Here is a 21498-nt window from a genome sequence, read left to right as displayed (position 1 = left end):
AGAACGTGATGTGGACATATCCTCATCATGTCCTTGTATCTCTCCCATGCTTCGTAGAGAGATTCCACATCTTTTTGCCTGAATCTGTTGATTTGAGCTCTCAGCATAGCAATTTTGCTCGGCGGAAAATATCGGGATAAGAAAATGTTCTTTAGTTCTACCCATGTCGTAACGGAGTTGGATGGCAAGGATTGCAACCAAGCCCAAGCTTTGTCTCTTAGAGAGAAAGGAAAGAGGCGCAATTTTATCGCATCTTGAGATACACCATTCGCCTTTACAGTATCTGCGTACTACACAAACTTGGTCAGGTGTTTATTAGGATCGTCCGTAGGATTTCCAGCAAATTGTTGTTGTTGGACGGTTGATAATAGTGAGGGTTTCAGCTCGAAATCCTTTCGATTTATAGTGGGGGCAACAATGTTGTTGTGAGGTTCTTGTTGGGACGGGGTAGCGTAGAATTTAAGAGGACGATCTGTGGTTCTTCTTCAGCCATGGTTGGTTTTTCTTCTGGTTTAGGAGGAGAGAAAATATCGGGAATATCGTTCTTTTGTTGATATTCGTGTATTCAGCGTCTTACATATAAGAAACGCTATAATTCTAGGACTGGTGGTGCTAAGTTATCGCCTTGTGAGCGAGTACTTGGCATACAATCAGGGAAATAAGGGAGAGAAGATTAGTTTTTATTGTTACCTTAGTCTATACCGTGCAACGAAAGAGTCGCAATATTCGACTAAAACAGGTCCCTGGCAACGGCGCCAAAAACTTGATGCTTGTCGTGACTATATATAAAATATAGTCTATCGGGTACTTGACTGCAAGTGCATAGTCCAGTTGCTTTAGTTTTAAAAGATATCGATCCCACAGGGACCTATGGTCAAACTAGTGTTACTAGCGTCACTATGTTTAGCTAAGGGAATAATTAGTAGAAGTTCGAGGGAAAAATAGTAAATCTAAGGGAAATTTAGTTTTAAGAAAGAATTGATGGAAGGAATCAGTATGCAACGCATTAATTGTCAGGGATTCGATAAGTCACCGGTGAATAGTTTAAATTCCAAATATCTCTCAGTAGAAAATATTTATTGAAAAAGTTTTATCTCACACTCTCGTGATTGTTGATTCGGCCTATAGCTTTAAGTCAGAATGTACGCTCTCACTGTCCCATTTGAAGTTAAAATTTCTTTTTGAAAACAAATAAGTTCTAATTGCTTTAAAAGTGCTCTCGTTGTTTTTAAACTCAATGTTTGATTTTTACTATCCAGCTCGAGCCTCACGCTCTCACGATTGTTGGTGCTCACCTTAGTTAATTTCCCACTCTCGTGGAAAAACCGTATTGAATAGCTTTTCACGCTTTTGTGATAAAGTTAATTAAATTTAAATTAAAAACTTCAGCCTAAAAGATTGTTTGAGAAAAAGAGTTTTCACCGATTATTATTAAATCCCATCTAATTAAATTGCTACATACCGATACCGGTAATTTAGTCAGACATGTTAAATAAAGCAAACACAATGCATAAACAGATCAACATTGCGGCAAACATAATTATAATAATAATTGGGCAATAATAATAATAATTCAATAAAAACCTGGCAAACGAAGTAACAGAGTATAGCGAATCTCAGAGCACTTGAGCAGTCCTCCAGAAGTCGGTAGGCTTCTGCTTCTTCAATACAAATTTCTTACTAAAATTAAAAAAAGTGTAGTAGTTCCCCAGTGTAGGAAACTACTACTATGGATAACGGGAAAACAGGAAGGAAAAGGGAAAAAGGGAAATTCTAAAAAGAATGGTGAATGAATTAAGGCAAAGGAAACAAAGTTGCTGAAAAGAAAATAAACGAAAAAGCTAGAAAGCTGTAAAAATTAATTGCAGAACGTAAGTCTAAAATGTAGGCATCCCCAATTTTTCCCACTCTGGTCCTTTATATATTGCCCCTTTAGGTCTTGGTGGTTGAGATATTTAAGGAGGACTTGGTTTGAACGAGGAATCCGGGGGAGTCAAGTTGTTGGAGGGAATTTAGGCACGTTTGGGTGTCTGTGATTGACTGTTTCAAAGCGCAGATTCAGGCCGCGTGACGCTCGTCATAGGCCTGTGACGGTCGTCACAGGTTGGGTCGTGACGGTCGTCATGAATCTGTGACGGTCGTCACATCAACAAATTCTGCATTCTGGTTTTCTGCTTTTTCCTGTGCTTTCTCATCTGTTTCTTCTTCTTTTTCTTCCTTTTCTTCATTTTGCTCATTAATGCTTGGAGATTTAAATACCTGCGAAAACAACTCGAATACTTGCGGAATAATCGGGATATTAATTAAAATGGTACGATCTTTGAGTGTAAATCAAGGCAAATATCTGTTGTGTTTTCGCGTTATCAAACTCCCCTAAACTTGAATCTTTGCTTGTCCTCAAGAAAATACAATTTGAAAGCAAAGTTAAACGCGAATACATTACCCATTCGTGCGTGGTTGTTAGGTGGATTGTCACGGTGTCCGATATTCGAGTAAAACACTAAAGATACTGTGACGACACGAGCTTTCAGCTTTAGCATAGATCTCTCCTTTGCACAAGCCAGTTCGAATCATGCTATTATAGCTCAACCTAGTGTCTCTGTTTCTATTTCACCCGGTTTCATTCTAGCGAAATCACATTAAGCCCTTTGCCGCCGCACACACTTAGTGAAGTAGCCGGTTAGTGACTTTGATCCTTTTCTTTGTACGGGGTGAAATTCTAGTTAACAGACTTTGAATGTCACACGGGATGTTATGACATCCAATTCTGCGCAGACAAGAATTATGCAGAACTTAAAAAGTAAGTGCAGTAAATAACACAAGGAATTGTTTACCCAGTTCTGTGTCACGCACACCTACGTCTGGGGGCTACCAAGCCAGGGAGGAAATCTACTATTAGTAGTATTAATTCAGACCTTAAACCAACTGTTTAATCCTATCACTTAATACCTACCCAATGCAATTTCAATCTTACACTAAGATCAGAGTTCCTACTCACTCCCCCTCAATCACCTCAGTGATTACAACCTTTAATTAGATTAAAGTTAATGGTGAAGTCACACTTCAAACAACTCTTGATTGTGCTTAACAACTTTAATCAAGATACACAACACTCACGCTTAAAAGCTTAGAGTGACACAACACTTACAATCAATGAACACCCTAGTCCAATGCAATCATCTAAGTGATAATTGCTTGGCTTGCAAGATACACCTAATACAAAACACACACAAAAATACAGCAGTGAAGTATGATGGACCAATAAAATCTTCACGCCTAAAACCCACGAGTTCTGAAAGAAGGATTGCCATCCTTTTATATTGCAGCACTTGGGCCTTGTACTTGTATTTCCTAAAATTAAGGTTAAGCAAGTTAACCTAATTTCCACATATTAGGGTGCTAACAAATAGGCTATTTGTTAGGTTCATTAATTGTAGCTCAGTTGTTAGTTTCCTGGATTTTAGCTCAGCTGTTGGATTCCTGAAGAATAGCCTGAGAAAATGCTGAAACAGAAAAACTAACCATCCTACAATTTAGCATATGATGTCAGGAATGAATGTCACAACATTCAGTTTGACGTCCAGAACATATACCATATGCTAAGTCTGTTATTTTCCTGAAAACAGACTGTGCTAAATGCTGTACTGTAGCAGACCAACCAATCTATACTTCAATACCCGCTTATAGTAATAAATGTCAAAACATCCAGTTTGACATTTAAACAATGAGCCTTATTGCCAGGTCTGTTATCCCCTTGATAAACAGACTGAGATACATACTGAACTGAAGCAGAAAAACCAACCTGCCTATTATTCAGTATATGCTGTCACTGATGAATGTCATAACATCCAGTTTGACATTCAGACAGTAGGCCTTATGCCAGGTCTGTTATTCTCCTGAATAAACAGGCTGAAATAAATACTGAGTTATAACAGACAACCAACTATTCTATACCTCAGTATCTGCTGTCAGGGATGAATGTAATAACATCTGGTTTGACATTCAGTAAATCCTATATTAGCTAAACCTGTAGCATACTACTCAATTATGTCATGACATCAGTCAAGACATTAGAGTATAGTTAGATGTTCTAACACAAAATGCAGCCAATCAAACATCTCCAAAGCATGTCATGACATCAGTCAAGACATTATAGTCCAGTTAGTGTTTTACCACAAAATGCAGCCAATCAAACATCTACAAACTCCCCCTTTGGCAAATTTTTGGCTAAAACAACTTGGCATCACAACAGAGTTCACAGCAGCGGAAAAACACACATCTAGCAGGGAAATTAACCTAGCTAATACACTCAGAGCAGCAACACACTCAACACACACAAAAGTTAAATAAAAACTTCTAACAGCAGCACACATACAGATAGCACACTCACACTCATCACACATAGGAGTGGAACATCAGGCTGCAGCACAACCTCTGGATTAGAGGATCTTCAATATCTGTTTAATCACATAGCAAATAATCTATTGTCCTGGGGCATCACAGGTGTTACTCCCCCTTTTTGTCAAAAATGTTGCCAAAGCAACACTTTAAATTACAGAACAAAATAAAACAGAATTACACACAGATGACAAAAACACAATCTTGATTTTACTTCACAGTTTCAATCAAGAATGCCCCCTCTTGATCTTGCTTTACAGCTTTGATCAAGACACCACCCACTTGATCTTGCTTCACAGCTTTGATCAAGTAGTCACACACTCTTACTTTACAGCAAGTACACCCATATCAGATGCCATGACTTTGAGTCTGACATCTTGAACCACTCCTGCATGAACACTTTCTTGAAGTCCAGCAGGCACATAGGCTGTCTCATGTTAGGATATCCCCTTAACATCTTGTTACCACACTTGCAGCAAGTAACATAGTTGTGATCTATTGTCCAGTCATAGCATACTTTCAATTGTTTAATAGGTTGAGATATTAAACAATACATCCCAAACATCATTGGTTGCTATAAATCCTCAGAAAGGCATATTCCCAATTTGCCCCTTAAATTTTCAAACTGAGTAGCATCCAAAGCCTTTGTGAATATGTCAGCAAGTTGTAGTTCAGTGGCTACATGTTCCAAGGTAATCACTTTGTCTTCCACCAGATCTCTGATGAAGTGATGTCTAATGTCAATATGTTTGGTCCTACTGTGTTGGATGGGATTCTTTGAAATATTGATGGCACTGAGATTGTCACAGAACAATGTCATGACATTCTGAGAGACATTATACCCAGTTAGCATCTGTTTCATCCACACCAGTTGGGAACAACTGCTTCCAGCTGCTATGTACTCAGCCTCTGCAGTGGACAGTGATACACAGTTTTGTTTCTTGCTGAACCATGATATGAGATTGTTTCCCAAGAAGAAACATCCTCCTGATGTGCTTTTTCTGTCATCAGCACTCCCAGCCCAATCAGCATCACAATACCCAGATAAGACAGGCTCAGAGCCATGAGAGTATAGCATACCATAGTCACAAGTCCCATTGACATACTTGAGAATCCTCTTGACTTGATTTAAGTGGCTCACTTTGGGTTCTCCTTGGTATCTAGCACACACTCCAACTGCATAGGAAATATCAGGTCTACTTGCAGTTAGATATAGTAGACTACCTATCATGCTTCTATACAAGCATTGATCAACACTGGGACCTCCTTCATCTTTGGTTAATTTTACATGAGTAGGTGCAGGAGTTCTTTTGTGTCTAGCATTATCCATACCAAACTTCTTAACTATGTTTTTGGCATATTTTCTTTGGGAGAGAAACATAGAATCCTCCATTTGGTTAACTTGCATTCCAAGAAAATAAGTCAATTCCCCAACCAGACTCATTTCAAACTCAGATTGCATATGGTGAACAAAATGTTTCACCATTTGCTCTGACATTCCACCAAAGACAATATCATCCACATAAATTTGGGCAATCATGATTTTGCCATCATCATCCTTCACAAACAGGGTCTTATCTATCCCTCTTTTCCTATACCCATGAGAGGTCAGAAAATCAGTCAACCTTTCATACCAAGCTCTAGGAGCTTGCTTCAACCCATACAAAGCTTTCCTCAACTTGTACACATGTTTAGGCAGGTTAGGATCACAGAACCCTTTAGGTTGTTCCACATAGACTTCTTCATTCAAGTAGCCATTTAAAAAGGCACTCTTCACATCCATTTGGAACAATTTGAACTTCAGAATGCAGGCCACACCTAACAGCAATCTTATTGACTCAAGTCTTGCAACGGGTGCAAACGTCTCATCAAAATCCACCCCTTCAACTTGAGTATACCCTTGTTCCACTAGTCTTGCTTTATTCCTAGTGATTACTCCTTTCTCATCAGACTTGTTCTTGTAAATCCACTTGGTACCAATGATGTTAGTCCCTTCAGGTCGTGGAACTAGCTCCCATACTTCATTCCTTTTAAACTGCTCCAGTTCATCTTGCATGGCATTGATCCAATATTCATCAGTCAGGGCTTCTTTCACTTTTTTGGTTCAACCTTGGATACAAAATAGGAATTTGAGCTAATTTCCCTTGATCTAGTAGTCACACCACTATTGGGATCCCCTATGATAAGATCCTTAGGGTGATCTTTCTGAATTCTGATAGACGACACTTTGTTGGATGCATCTACCTCACATTCAGGAGGAATCTCCTGTACTTCTTCAGACTCGACAGGTATGTTTGTTGAAGTATAAAGGAATGTTCCAACATCCTCTATGACATCGACTCCTTCCTCTTTATCATCCACAATAACATTTATGGATTCCATCAGGACATTGGTCCTGGAGTTGAATACTCTGTAGGCTCTGCTGTTAGTTGAGTATCCTAGGAATATACCCTCATCACTTTTGGGGTCCATTTTCCTTCTTTGTTCACGATCTGTAAGAATGTAACATCTGCTTCCAAAGATATGAAAGTACTTCACAGTGGGTTTTCTGCCTTTCCATATTTCATACAGAGTGGACGAGGTTCCTTTTCTCAAGATAACTCTATTGTGAACATAGCAAGATGTATTCATAGCTTCAGCCCAAAAGTGCATAGGAAGCTTCTTTGCATGAATCATAGCTCTGGCAGATTCTTGAATGGTTCTGTTTTTCCTTTCAACTATCCCATTTTGCTGAGGAGTTACAGAAGAGGAAAACTCATGACTTATCCCTTCAGACGAGCATAACTCATCAAACTTGGAATTTTTAAACTCTGTCCCATGGTCACTCCTAATTCGGACCACACAACTGTCCTTTTCCCTTTGAAGTCTGATGCACAGTTCCTTGAAGACGTCAAATGCATCTGATTTTTCTCTGATGAAGCTTATCCAAGTGTATCTGGAATGGTCATCAACAACCACATAGGCATATCTCTTTCCACCCAAACTTTTAACCTGCATAGGTCCCATTAAGTCTATGTGCAAAAGTTCCAGAGTTTTGGATGTTGTAGGATGTCCCAGCTTAGGATGTGACATCTTGGTTTACTTGCCAACCTGGCATTCTCCACAGACTCTTCCTTCATCAATAAGCAGCTTTGGGATTCCTCTAACTACTTCCTTGGATATGATCTTTTTCATTCCCCTTAAATGAAGATGACCAAGACGTCTATGCCACAACTTCACCTCTTGTTCTTCCTTGGCTGAGGAGCAAATTGTGGAGTAGTTTGAGACTTTAGGTTCCCATAGATAGCAGTTATCTTTGGATCTGGATCCTCTCATAACTTCCTGATTATCTCCATTCGTCACAACACATAGCTCCTTAGTGAACTGAACATAGAACCCTTGATCACACAGCTGGCTTATGCTGATGAGATTAGCAGTTAGTCCTTTTACTAACAGCACATTATTCAGTTCTGGAACTTCAGAGCTGTCCAGTTTACCCACACCTTTGATTTTTCCTTTAGCACCATCACCAAAGGTCACATAACTGGTAGTGTGAGGTTGTATATCCACCAATAAATTCTCCATACCAGTCATATGTCTTGAGCAGCCACTATCAAAGTACCAGTCTTCTCTGGTAGATGCCCTTAGAGCTGTGTGAGCTAACCTAGCAACCCATTGACGTTTCTTGATGGGGGCATTGTGCTTATATGCCTTATGAGGGGTTTGGTTAGGATAACCATGCAACCTGTAGCAGAAGGCTTTTATATGACCAAATCTACCACAATAGTGACATCTCCATCTCTGAAATTTCTTCTTCTGATGGTTACTCATCCTGGTTCCCTGATGTTGAGACATTGGTTGTGACTTCTGCTTGAATTTCTGAACTTCAGCCTTTGAGCGTTTGAGTTCAGTTGAGGATTTCTTCACAAAGCCTAAACCAGACATGGCTCCTGACTTCTGTCCCACCTTTAGGATCTCTTCCAATGTGTCAGTTCCTTTATTTAGCATTCTGATGGATTTTGTCATTTGATCTAGCTTGGAGGTCAGCAAGGTTATCTCACCATTTAGACCATCTATGACTGTCAGATGCTTCTTTTTCTCATCCTCCAGCTCCTTGATGAGGTTCTTCTGCTTTTCTCCTTGGACACGCACTTCTGCGCTTTTGACACATAGCTCTTTATATGATACAACAAGTTCATCAAAAGTCAGTTCATCTCCACTTGAGTCATCATCAGGTGCACAGACACTAGTTAGTGCAGTGACATGTTTAGAAGATTCTCCTTCAGATTCACTCTCAGAATCTCCTTCAGACCAGGTGACAAATAGCCCCTTCTTTTGCATCTTGAGGTAAGTAGGACATTCAGCTCTAACGTGTCCAAAACCTTCACATCCATGACACTGGATTCCCTTGCCTTGGTTGAACTTTTCTTCAGAAGTTGATCTTTTCCTGATGTCAGACGAGATGTTCTTGACATTTGGTCTACCTTTTTGATCAATCTTCTTTATGAACTTGTTGAACTGTCTCCCAAGCATGGCTATGGCTTCTGATATGCTTTCATCACCTCCAATACTTCCTTCTTCTGACTCCTCTTCAGTATTTGATACAAAAGCTACGCTTTTATTCTTCTTTTCAACATTCTCACACAAGCCCATTTCAAAAGTTTGGAGAGAACCAATAAGCTCATCAACCTTCATATTGCTGATATCTTGAGCCTCTTCTATGGCTGTGACCTTCATGGCAAATCTCTTTGGCAATGATTTGAGAACCTTTCTTACAAGTTTCTCTTCAGCCATTTTCTCACCTAAGCCACCAGAAGTGTTGGTAATTTCAAGAATATTCATGTGGAAGTCATGAATAGTCTCATCCTCTTTCATCCTCAGATTTTCAAACTTGGTGGTCAACATCTGAAGTTTAGACATCCTCACCTTGGAGGTACCTTCATGGGTTATCTTGAGGGTATCCCAAACTTCCTTGGCCAACTCACAGTGATGCACCAGTCTGAAGACGTTCTTACTTATTCCATTGAACAATGCATTCAAGGCCTTAGAATTTCCAAGGGCTAATGCCTCTTGCTCCTTGTCCCACTCTTCTTCCAGAATTTGCATACTGACTCCATCTTTACCTGTCTTCGTTGGATGTTCCCATCCTTTGTTGACAGCTCTCCAGACTTTGCTATCTAGAGACCTCAAGAAGGCTATCATAGGAGGCTTCCAGTCATCATAGTTAGACCCATCCAGCATGCGTGGTCTATTTGAGTATCCTGCATCCTTGTCCATGGTACTAGAAAGTAACTTCCCTAGATCTCACCCAGAAATTAACAGGAAGGGTGCCTGCTCTGATGCCAATTGAAATTCTAGTTAACAGACTTTCGATGTCATACGGGATGTTATGACATCCAATTCTGCGCAGACAAGAATTATGCAGAACTTAAAAAGTAAGTGCAGTAAATAACACAAGGAATTGTTTACCCAGTTCGGTGTCACACACACCTACGTCTGGGGGCTACCAAGCCAGGGAGGAAATCCACTATTAGTAGTATTAATTCAGACCTTAAACCAACTGTTTAATCCTATCATTTAATACCTACCCAATGCAATTTCAATCTTACACTAAGATCAGAGTTCCTACTCACTCCCCCCCAATCACCTCAGTGATTACAACCTTTAATTAGATTAAAGTTAATGGTGAAGTCACACTTCAAACAACTCTTGATTGTGCTTAACAGCTTTAATCAAGATACACAACACTCACGCTTAAAAGCTTAGAGTGACACAACACTTACAACTCAATGAACACCCTAGTCCAATGCAATCATCTAAGTGATAATTGATTGGCTTACAAGATACACCTAATACAAAACACACACAAAAATACAGCAGTGAAGTATGATGGACCAATAAAATCTTCACGCCTAAAACCCACGAGTTCTGAAAGAAGGATTGCCATCCTTTTATATTGCAGCACTTGGGCCTTGTACTTGTATTTCCTAAAATTAAGGTTAAGCAAGTTAACCTAATTTCCACATATTAGGGTGCTAACAAATAGGCTATTTGTTAGGTTCATTAATTGTAGCTCAGTTGTTAGTTTCCTGGATTTTAGCTCAGCTGTTGGATTCCTGAAGAATAGCCTGAGAAAATGCTGAAACAGAAAAACTAACCATCCTACAATTTAGCATATGCTGTCAGGAATGAATGTCACAACATTCAGTTTGACGTCCAGAACATATACCATATGCTAAGTCTGTTATTTTCCTAAAAATAGACTGTGCTAAATGCTGTATTGTAGCAGACCAACCAGTCTATACTTCAATATCCGCTTACAGTAATAAATGTCAAAACATCCAGTTTGACATTTACACAATGAGCCTTATTGCCAGGTCTGTTATCCCCTTGATAAATAGACTGAGATACATACTGAACTGAAGCAGAAAAACCAACCTGCCTATTATTCAGTATATGCTGTCACTGATGAATGTCATAACATCCAATTTGACATTCAGACAGTAGGCCTTATGCCAGGTCTGTTATTCTCCTGAATAAACAGATTGAAATAAATACTGAGTTATAACAGACAACCAACTATTCTATACCTCAGTATCTGCTGTCAGGGATGAATGTCATAACATCTGGTTTGACATTCAGTAAATCCTGTATTAGCTAAACCTGTAGCATACTACTCAATTATGTCATGACATCAGTCAAGACATCAGAGTACAATTAGATGTTCTAACACAAAATGCAGCCAATCAAACATCTCCAAAGCATGTCATGACATCAGTCAAGACATTATAGTCCAGTTAGTGTTTTACCACAAAATGCAGCCAATCAAACATCTACACGGGGTCTGGTACACTAGTGCGGTACCCCTTTATATATCCCCTTTTTTAAGGTTGTGGGGGATCGAACCGTAGTTCGCCCTACCGAGTCTAGTACCAGGTACCTCTGGACCAACCAACTGGGGTTTCCGTTCCTTCTTTTTGTATATCTTTGCAACCTTTTGTATGGTTCGTTTATCAATTTCTTGATAGCAACAATATGAAGGAGTTTCTTAATTTGTAGGCATCGAACACTTATATTCATCGGCTCTCCACATGGTTTGCGCTGGAGACGGTGTTGACTGCTAGTATAAACTACTAGGGGTTAATCTAGAATGGAGACTTAAGGTGTCGGTATAATGGTTATTTAAACTGATCTCGTAGAAGTGAGGAATTAGGGTGTCGGGATGGTATCAATCTTGTTAGATCTTTCTCAGTTTTCCTAACAAAACCTCCGCAAGACAGCCTATATACTCGTAGGGTATGCATTTAGTCTTAAGTAAAAAAAAATTGTTATGCCGAGATATGTAAAAATGATTGATAAGGACAAGCAAAAATTTTTGTATTGGCTGAAAATACTAACAATAGAAACAAGTAGAGAAGTGATAAGGATTTCCTCCCACATTTAATCAATGCATTGTCCTCAATGCTACAGTATACGGAATAAAAAAGAAAGAAACAAAAATCACTGCTCGTCGTTACGCGGCTGGCCTCTGCGTGCTTTGGTTTTTGCTCTTGCGCGCTCACCTCTTCCTCGCTGGGTAGGATCCAATCCTACATGCTGAGTGTGCTCCTGGATGGCATTCATGATCAACATACCTCGTAGCTTGAACTGAGCGTTGGTAGAACTTGAGGTAGTTGTCTATTTGGCGTTCGTCGGCTTCTCCATTTCGGAATACGACGGTTGATAGGTTGGGAGTAGCTCTTTCTTGATGGGCCATTGATGAGGTTTATGAAACTTTTGGTGTTGGTGGGTGAGATGGAATATTTGTAAATTACACGCTTCAAGAAAATGTAAAGAATTGAATAAATGGAGAGCAGGATGGTATGAGAGTGGTAGTTGATGAGGAAGAAGAGAGGAAAAGCGCTTGCATTTATAGGCGAGCTCTCTGGAATTCGTGACGCACAGGGGTGTGACGGTCGTCACGCGCAACGAATGCGTAACGGTCGTCTGCAACGGTCAGATGCTCGTAACGGTCATTTGCATGCCGTGTGACGATCGTGGCAGATCTGTGACGGTTGTCACGTCTGTGAGACGTGCGTCACCCTATATGTGACGGTCCTCACACGCTGGTTTTTAATTTTCTCATCACAGGTTGCAGCAGCATGTGATAACAGCATAATAATGATAACTAAGCAATTGAATTTTAAAAGCATAGATGCAATAAATAAATAAATAAATAAATGAATAAGCAGAAATAAATGAATAGCAATTGAATTGATAAATTGAAATTAAATGTAACATAGGAAAAAAAAAGTAACGATAACATAGCTGAAATTCTGGTATCAGATATAAGATGTCGAAGGTAATGTCACGACACTGATATCTGGTAATAATGAATGGATAAACAAAACAGAATGGTAAAGCGAATAACACAAGCAATTGTTAACCCAGTTCGGTGCAACTCACCTACGTCTAAGGGTTACCAAGTGGCGCATTACGCGAAAAACCGGCGGGAAAAAGAAACAACAGAGCCGCCACCGTGCGTTATTTATCCCAAAGGAGGGAAAGGAAACGCTCGAAGTAAACCTGGAAAAGACATGGTCTCGCGACCAGAGATTGCAAGGATCGGGAGTCGGTTATGCGAAGGGAAGGTATTAGCACCCCTACGCATCCGTCGTACTCGACGGGATCCATGCTCAGAAAGAATAGAAGAAAGGGTTGCTAAAGACTACTCACAAACTGCACAAACACTGAACTGAAACACAGATGAAAGACGGAGGAAACGGGACTCAGCAGGATGTCGCATCTTGGGCCTAAGTAGTCTGTCAGACACAGACATCAGAGTTAACGTAGTTCGGGAACAGGGGAAACGTGCTCGCTAGGACATCGCATCCTCTGCATACGTATCTTCTCTAACTAGAGAAGAATCAAAGCACTCGTAGCTCGGCTAACGCACGCCAAACAAAACACTGACAGGAAACCGACTGCCAATCGCTGGACTTATGTCAGAGTCCAACACAACACAAACAAGACACCGGAAACCGACTGCCAATCGCTGGACTTATGTCAGGCTCCAAAAAACAAACAAGACACAGGAAACCGACTGCCAATCGCTGGACTTATGTCAGACTCCAACAAACAAACACACACAGAAGGGTCTCGATTGCAACTAGGGCAAGAGAAAGGGAAGGTCTCAATCGCAACGAGGGCGAGAGAAAAGAGTTAGTGTTAGTTGTTAGTCAAACTCGACAAGACATCGCATCTCGTGCCTACGTATCTCATCTGGACATGAGAATCAGAGTTGCCGTAGTTCGGCTAAACTATTCTTGTTGGTTTGTGTTTTTTAAGTGGACAACGTCACTACGCAATCTACCGGATGCTCGACCTTTGGAGACTTACTCGCCTGTAGTAGAAGGAGTTAACGTATCCTTAAGAGGGGATAATGTTTGTTTGTGTTTTAGGAAAGCTCACGCAAGAAAGGAAGTCCTATACGAAGGAACCGTGCTACCTTAATTGACATGCAAACGAGACTACGCGGAGTCTAGCAAACCTAGGGGATACAATCACACCACACAAATACATACAGCATGACGTAAACAGACCAACAAGGGGCTCAAACATCAAGGTTGGGCTTTAGTCAAGGGGTCATATCAACCTCGACAAACAAGCCAACTGGAAATGGGTATTTTGAGCTCTTAACCCTAACATTAAGAGTTAGGGTGAAGAAGATGAAATGGGAAGTGAGGGTAGGACCTCACAGCTCTTATCCCCGGCCTGGGAGAGCTTGAATCAAATAGAAAGTGTGGGAGTTCAGAATGAGGGAACTCTTCTCCACAGATGACTGACACAATAAGATCTTGGGTTCCTATTCATAATGCATCGACACCTGGTGTGTGAGCAAAGTGAATGACACAACTGAATAGCAGGGGATGGATTGCACATCCCTTTTATCTGCCAATTTCCTCTTAAGAGGACTTTACCTGCTTGACACAAAATTAAACATCCACAAACATTGCCTCTTAAGGAGGGCTTTAGATAGGTGCCTACCAATAACAGTAGGTCTTCCAGACTACATGAAGATCAAGGAATTATACCTCAGTGGTACGCCAACCACAAGCAAGCAAAGCAAAGTTCAAATGAACTTAAATCAACTTAGGTACCTGTGGAAACAGCTAAACCAATCAGTACAATACTCAGAAAATAGTCAACAACAGTCAATATCAGACAAACAACCCAATAGGCAACACATGAGCCACAAGCACAAGTGAATGGTTTTCAAAGCCTACAAAACAGTAAATGTTAGCCAATAAAAACAAATGATCAAGCTCAAATGAAGGAGCAACATCAATCATGGAGATGCACACTTGAACTTGAAACTCACAACTCAAATGTAAGTAACAAACCACTAGGTCAAAGCCTAGGGTCAAAAGGGGATCAAAAAGCCAAAACAGAACTTCAAACTCAACATGAATCATATTTAACCAATCAAGAACAAGTCCTAAAAAGGACCAAACCATAATCATCATGCAAGTTCATTTTATGTGCAAGAGAAATCAAAGACCAATTCAAGGCATCCAAATGATCATCATGAATGATAATTCCCAATCAAAACAGAAATGATTCAAATAATTCTAGAAAAATTCATGAACATTCATCACATGCAAAACATCCATCATACAAAAAATCAGAAGCATTAGAGGTCATTTGGCATGGAAATCAAATTGCACAAGTTAGACAACCAAAGGTGTGACACAAATTGTCACACCATGCAAACACAAGCATAAAACAGAATTGGTACATGAGAAAGATACCAAACCAAGCCTAAAACATCCAAAAATGTGTCTAGAATCAGCATGTAAAATTTCAAGTCCATTGGATTAAAATCAAGCATTTCATGATAGAAAGAGTAAGGCAAGGTCACAAATGTACATGTGTTCAATCAACCTAGAGCCAATAAATTTCCAGCCATGCACAACTTCCAAATTCATGATCATAAAAAACTAGACATTCTAAGGAACATTTTGCAAAAAATTGGAGATGAATTGATGCATTTTTCAATTTGTTATGGATTTTACAAGTTGATAGAAAAAATAAAATTCAAATATGAACATGCATGGCAAAAGAGAAAAATAAATTCCAAAAAACGCCTGAAGCAGGAATCAAAGTGAGGACCATGGATTAAATGAGTTCTGAGCGCGCGTTACAGCAAGAACCCTAGCGAAAATCCAGATTCCGTCGCTACCATGCAGATCCGTCACTAATGATGAAGATCTTCATCTTCTTCATGAAGATGAAGATGAAGATGATGAACATTCATGCGCAATTTTCCAGAATTTCCAGAAACGTCTAGAATTTCAAAAACTTTATACCAAAACGAAGCTCATGCAAAGGAGATAATAGATCAAGCATCAATTCATCCTAATTCAACATGATTCATGCAAATCGAAGCAAATAAAGTTTGACATGTGAAACTTCAATCAAGCATATCTCTCTCATTTTTTATCCAAATCGCACAAAATTTATATCAAAACGATCAGCAAAGCAAGATTTACAAGAATATCTACATGAATTGTGAAATTATGAAGCTCGAAAAACTCACCTCTTGAAGAGCAGTTCCTTATTTTGCACGATTCAAAGCTCCAAATGCTTCTAATCCACTCCAGAATACTTGATATGATGTTTGATGATGAATTGGAAGCTTGGAAACTTGTAGATCTAGCTTAATTTGAAAACTCCATTGATGCATTCAAGCTTGAGCATGCACGAAATTGAGCAGAAAAACACAAGATGCACGTTCAATCTCACTCAAAATCACTCCATGATCATGAATTCACCAAGGAAATGAGTGTTTGTGTGAAGAATTTGGAAGTTCTTTGTGAGAGAAAATTTTGATCAATTCTCAAATCTAGATCTGAAAATGTGTATTCTGAGCAACGCAATTGTGATTAAGCTTTTATACCCCTTGCTAATCATTCTGAAATTAACACTAAGCCATGTTTAATTGGGATTAGAAAGAAATAAGGTGCATGCACAAATTTGCATTTTCACCTCATGCATGAGATGCACACGTGAACAGTGCACACCAAGGCCCAAATCCACTCAAAATTACATTTCAAACCCAATGGCAATGGTAGAAAGTCCATACAATGCACCATTTTTAAATTTCCAATTTTCCCTCCAAAATTGACTTGGATATGCAAATGCTCATGTGATAACATTTCATGCAATGTGATGGTTGATTTAGAAACTTCATGACATGAGAAACATTTTGCGAAAAGAACCACCAAATTTGGAGTTTTGGTTCAAAAGATATGGTGATTTGAAGTTCCAAGCACACTTTGCCATGATTTGATCATAACCCCTTAACCATTCATTAGAAATTCATGATCTTGGACTTTTTGGAAATGGGAGAGAAAGATCTTCAACTTTCATGTTAGACAAAAATTCATTTGAAGCTTCTTTGATGTTGGAAAGTTGAGTTGAAGTTGGTCCAAAAACTTGCCATTTTTGGAAACTTGAAATTACAGGTCACTTTCCATTTTTGGAAACTTTTGATCTGGCTTCAAAATCTTCAAGGTAGATGTTTGACATGTTGAATAACCTTCTTTGGGACATGAATGAAGTGTCTCAATCCATTTCTCCATCTCCTAGCCCTCAGTTGACTTGCAGTTGACTTTTATGGCCCTCAGATGATTGGCACATGCACTGATAACTTTTGAGCTTCAAACCTTGGGTCAAGTTGCTTCAAAATGATCCTTGACTCATGTAAGCTCATTGGAACAACCATAGGGCCTTTGTCTCATGGAAAAACCCTTGCTCTCTTGCACAGATGGATTTTCCTGATCAGTTTTGACTGATGCAATGCAATGGACTATGCAATGTTAAATGCAATGTTAATGACCTAAAAAATGAAATGAATGTACAAATGGGAGGTGCAAATTTGAGGTGCTACAGCTGCCCCTATTCAATCAACTGAGAACCTGAATGGATGAAGGCAACGACTATCATACTTTCAAGGTAATCAGGAATTGAATACCAAAAGAACCTGGAATTTGCACTCTGCGATGGATGATCAAAGAAAAGAATGTTCACCAATGGCAGCTTCCACTGGGGATTTTGATTTTTATCGGCAAAAGGAACCACTACCAGACATCGAAAGATGATGAATGGGAAAAGAGAGATACAACCAGACGTCAACAGACGTATGGGAAAAACTCGACGTTTACCGACACCAACAGAGAGGTGACCAGACATCAACGGATGAATGGGAAAGAGATACAACCAGACGTCAACGGACGAATGGGAAAAACTCAACGTTTACCGACACCAACGGAGAGGTGACCAGACATCAATAGATGAATGGGAAGACTCGACCAGACGTCAACGGACGAACGGGAGAAGCTCAACGTTTATCGACACCAACGGAGAGGTGACCAGACATCAACGGATGAATGGGAAGACTCGACCAAACGTCAACGGACGAACGGGAGAAGCACAACCAGACGTCAACGGACGAATGGGAAAAACTCGAAGTTTACCAATACCAACGGAGAGGTGACCAGACATCAACGGATGAATGGGAAGACTCGACCAGACGTCAACGGACGAAAGGGAGGAACTCGACGTTTATCGACACCAACGGAGAGGTGACCAGACATCAACGGATGAATGGGAAGACTCGACCAGACGTCAACGGACGAACGGGAGAAGCTCGACGTTTATCGACACCAATGGAGAGGTGACCAGACATCAACGGATGAATGGAAGAAAGAGATACAACCAGACGTCAACGGACGAATGGGAAAAACTCAACGTTTACCAATACCAACGGAGAGGTGACCAGACATCAACTGATGAATGGGAAGAAGGATACAACCAAACATCAACGGACGAATGGGAAAAACTCGACGTTTACCGACACCAACGGAGAGGTGACCAGACATCAACGGATGAATGGGGAAGACTCGACCAGACATCAACGGATGAATGGGAGAAAGAGAAAGGGGTGAGGTGTTACCGGTTAGTAGGTAACAAGCTCGGGAAGAAGGAATATAAAAGACCAGTGTACGGGAGAGATATCAATCAACCAAAAACATTTGAGGAAAACCTGAAGAGGCATACTTCGACTCAGGAAAATCTGACTCCACAGGGGACCAAGATCGCAAGAGGGAGCAGACAGGAAGGAACACCAAGGATACCGGGTTGTAGGCATGTAACAGGTGACCGACCAAGGCGTGAATTGGTTTGTGTTCCAAAACACTCATCATCCTGAAGAGAGCTAGAAAAGCAATCTTGTTAAAGGATGGACATTCGATTCCACAGGGAATACGAATCTTACTCAGTTGGGGAAACAAACGAAGGGTTCAACCAAAGAGTGCATGAGATATATTATCTATAGCCGTCAAAACGTAGATAATATACTCGCATGGAAGATCATCCATAACCGGGTTGTAGGTTGACAAAGGATAAATCGACCGAAATCGTGAATTGGTGTGTGTTCCAAAACACTCATCATCCTGAAGAGAGCGAAAGCAAACTTGTTAAAGGATGGACATTCGATTCCACAAGGAATGCGAATCTTACTCAACTGAAGAAAGACAAAACTTCGACTGAAGAGCGCATGAGATATATTATCTATAGCCGTCAAAACGTAGATAATATACTCGCAAGGAAGATTATCCATAACCGGGTTGTAGGTTGTTAAAGGATAAATCGACCGAAATCGTGAATTGGTGTGTGTTCCAAAACACTCATCATCCTGAAGAGAGCGAAAGCAAACTTGTTAAAGGATGGACATTCGATTCCACAAGGAATACGAATCTTACTCAACTGAAGAAAGACAAAACTTTGACTGAAGAGTGCATGAGATGTATTATCTATAGCCGTCAAAACATAGATAATATACTCGCATGGAAGATTATCCATAACCGGGTTGTAGGTTGTCAAAGGATAAATCGACCGAAAAGAAAGGCATCGGGATACCAGACCAGGTATGTAAAGATGATAAATCGAAAGGGGAAACCACAAACATTACCGGTAAACGGTGAATGAAAGAGGACCCACCGAGGATAAAATGGCTTACTCGGAGCAATTATCCAAAAGGAGGGGGAAGACCCGTTGGGGATAAGGTTGCTTAAATCAAAGCAAATATCCAAAAGGGAAAAGGACTATCAATACCGAAAACTGGATAATGATACCCGCAAAGAGGGGATTACATCTACCGGTTAGTAGGTAGAAAACCACGGAAAAGTAACCGTCATCGACTAGGATAAGCACAAGGGTTGACTCCACAAAGGGGAGAAAAGAGGGTTCACATCTACCGGTTAGTAGGTAGAAGACCACAACAATCTGCTGAGGAACAAAATGGGAGAAAATAGGATTTACAACTACCGGGTAGTAGGTAGAAGACCGCAAAAATCCGCCAACAACCAGAATGAACCCCAAAGGTTACCTCTGCTAGGGGATGAAAGTAGGATTTATAACCACCGGTTAGTAGGTAGAAAACCGTAAAGATAGGACTTACAACTACCGGTTAGTAGGTAGAAGCCAAAAAATTCCGCTGAGGATAAGATGAATGAGTGCCGGTTAGTGAGCAACTATTCATTTATACCACAGGGAAGCACAAGAGACAGCCAAAAAAGGCCAATTTAGGATCGAACTAAAAGGCAAACTGAATCAAGACTTATCCTAATGAGGATAGAACTCAATAGGGAAAACCCATCCCATTATGTGTGTTGGGAGGGAACGGGAACAACCGTCATCCACGAGGAAATATCTCAGTGGGGAACTGCAGAAGGAATGACAGACACTTTCTGCTTAAGGGGCTGACTCTATATTGAGAGATTAGACACCCGACATCTGCTTGGGGAGATCTACTGGGGAGATCTATATCATCATAAGCAGGAGACAACCATCCGCAGACATACTGCAAAAGATGTAATATGAATATCTGAATGTTATGATTATGCGTATATGCATTATGCATGATGAATGTTGACAAACAGACATGTCTAACACACATAGGTCCCGGAATCAACCACCCGGTACTACCCTTCCAGGGGGAAGGCCAAAATCACCAGAGAGCAAAGAAAAACCTGCTGGAGACTGGGACATCAGGGAACCACCACATCCTGCAGGGGAGAAAGGCCACAAGAGGCTTCCGGAGGGGTCGTCAGTCACAACCGGAGAAAAGAGTTCATAGCACAGGCAGACACTGCCCCAACAGCAACTCATGCTGGGGATCAGAGATACCAAGAAGCAACCAGATCTCTGATGGGGATAGGTAGAGTTCATCATGCTAACAACTCCGCTGAGGAATCTATCCGAGGAAGTGACGGAGCACTGAGATGTCAATCCACCAAATACCGAATCTTCACAGAAAAGCACCCATGCTGGGGAGAGGAGAGGATTGCTCTGCTGGAGAGAAGAACGTTGAAGTCTTCAAAAAAAAATCTGCTTGGGAACTGGCCCACAAAAGTGTTCAAACAGCAACCTACTGAGGATGACCCGCCATAGGGCTCAAACAGCACTCTACTGGGGATGACCCACAATAGGGGCTAATATGGCTTGGAGGAAGAATGCTGCGCTGCCGGGGAAACGAACAACTTATAACAACACTGCACTGAGCACCCTCGCTGAGGAGAAACCATGAAAGGTTCTACAGGAAAAGATACAGTTATGCCAGAGATATGAACAAAAGTCTTACCCTGTTGGGAATCATACCACCCTTGGGAGAGCACTGCAGATCTCCTAAGTATCCTTCCATCATCGTGAATGTTCACTTTGTTTAAGAACAATTTTGTGAAAAATTTGTTTATTTTGAAAACAATGATATTTTATCAATTAAAACATGCAAAACATTTGTTGAGTTGAAACAAATAAGAGTGCAAAAAAATTGGATAAAAGCTCAAATTGATTTGATGGAATGGTAGTCTGCAAATGGCAAGACTCCATAGATCTGTACAAGTTTGAAATCGGTGATATATATTGGAGAGGGCTACATTGAACATAATGACCATTTCTCTACCAATTCCGAATTTCGATGTATTCGAAGCTTCAGTCGACGACGAATCAAGAATTTTCTGGCGAATGACAGATGTAGAACACAGTCTTGTCAGGATGCAGTTACTTGCCAAATCCCTA

General features: G+C 40.4%; 1 non-coding gene across 1 annotated transcript; it reads left to right on the top strand.

Moving 5' to 3' along the window:
* On the top strand, positions 1 to 107 carry LOC127133698 (small nucleolar RNA R71). The gene has a single exon (XR_007807648.1). It is a non-coding gene; the product is annotated as a small nucleolar RNA R71 (small nucleolar RNA).
* The last annotated feature ends 21391 nt before the right edge of the window (positions 108 to 21498 follow it).

Source organism: Lathyrus oleraceus, chromosome 3 (genome assembly GCF_024323335.1).
Source record: "Lathyrus oleraceus cultivar Zhongwan6 chromosome 3, CAAS_Psat_ZW6_1.0, whole genome shotgun sequence".
NCBI lineage: Eukaryota > Viridiplantae > Streptophyta > Magnoliopsida > Fabales > Fabaceae > Lathyrus > Lathyrus oleraceus.
This window is presented reverse-complemented; position numbering and strand designations above follow the sequence as displayed.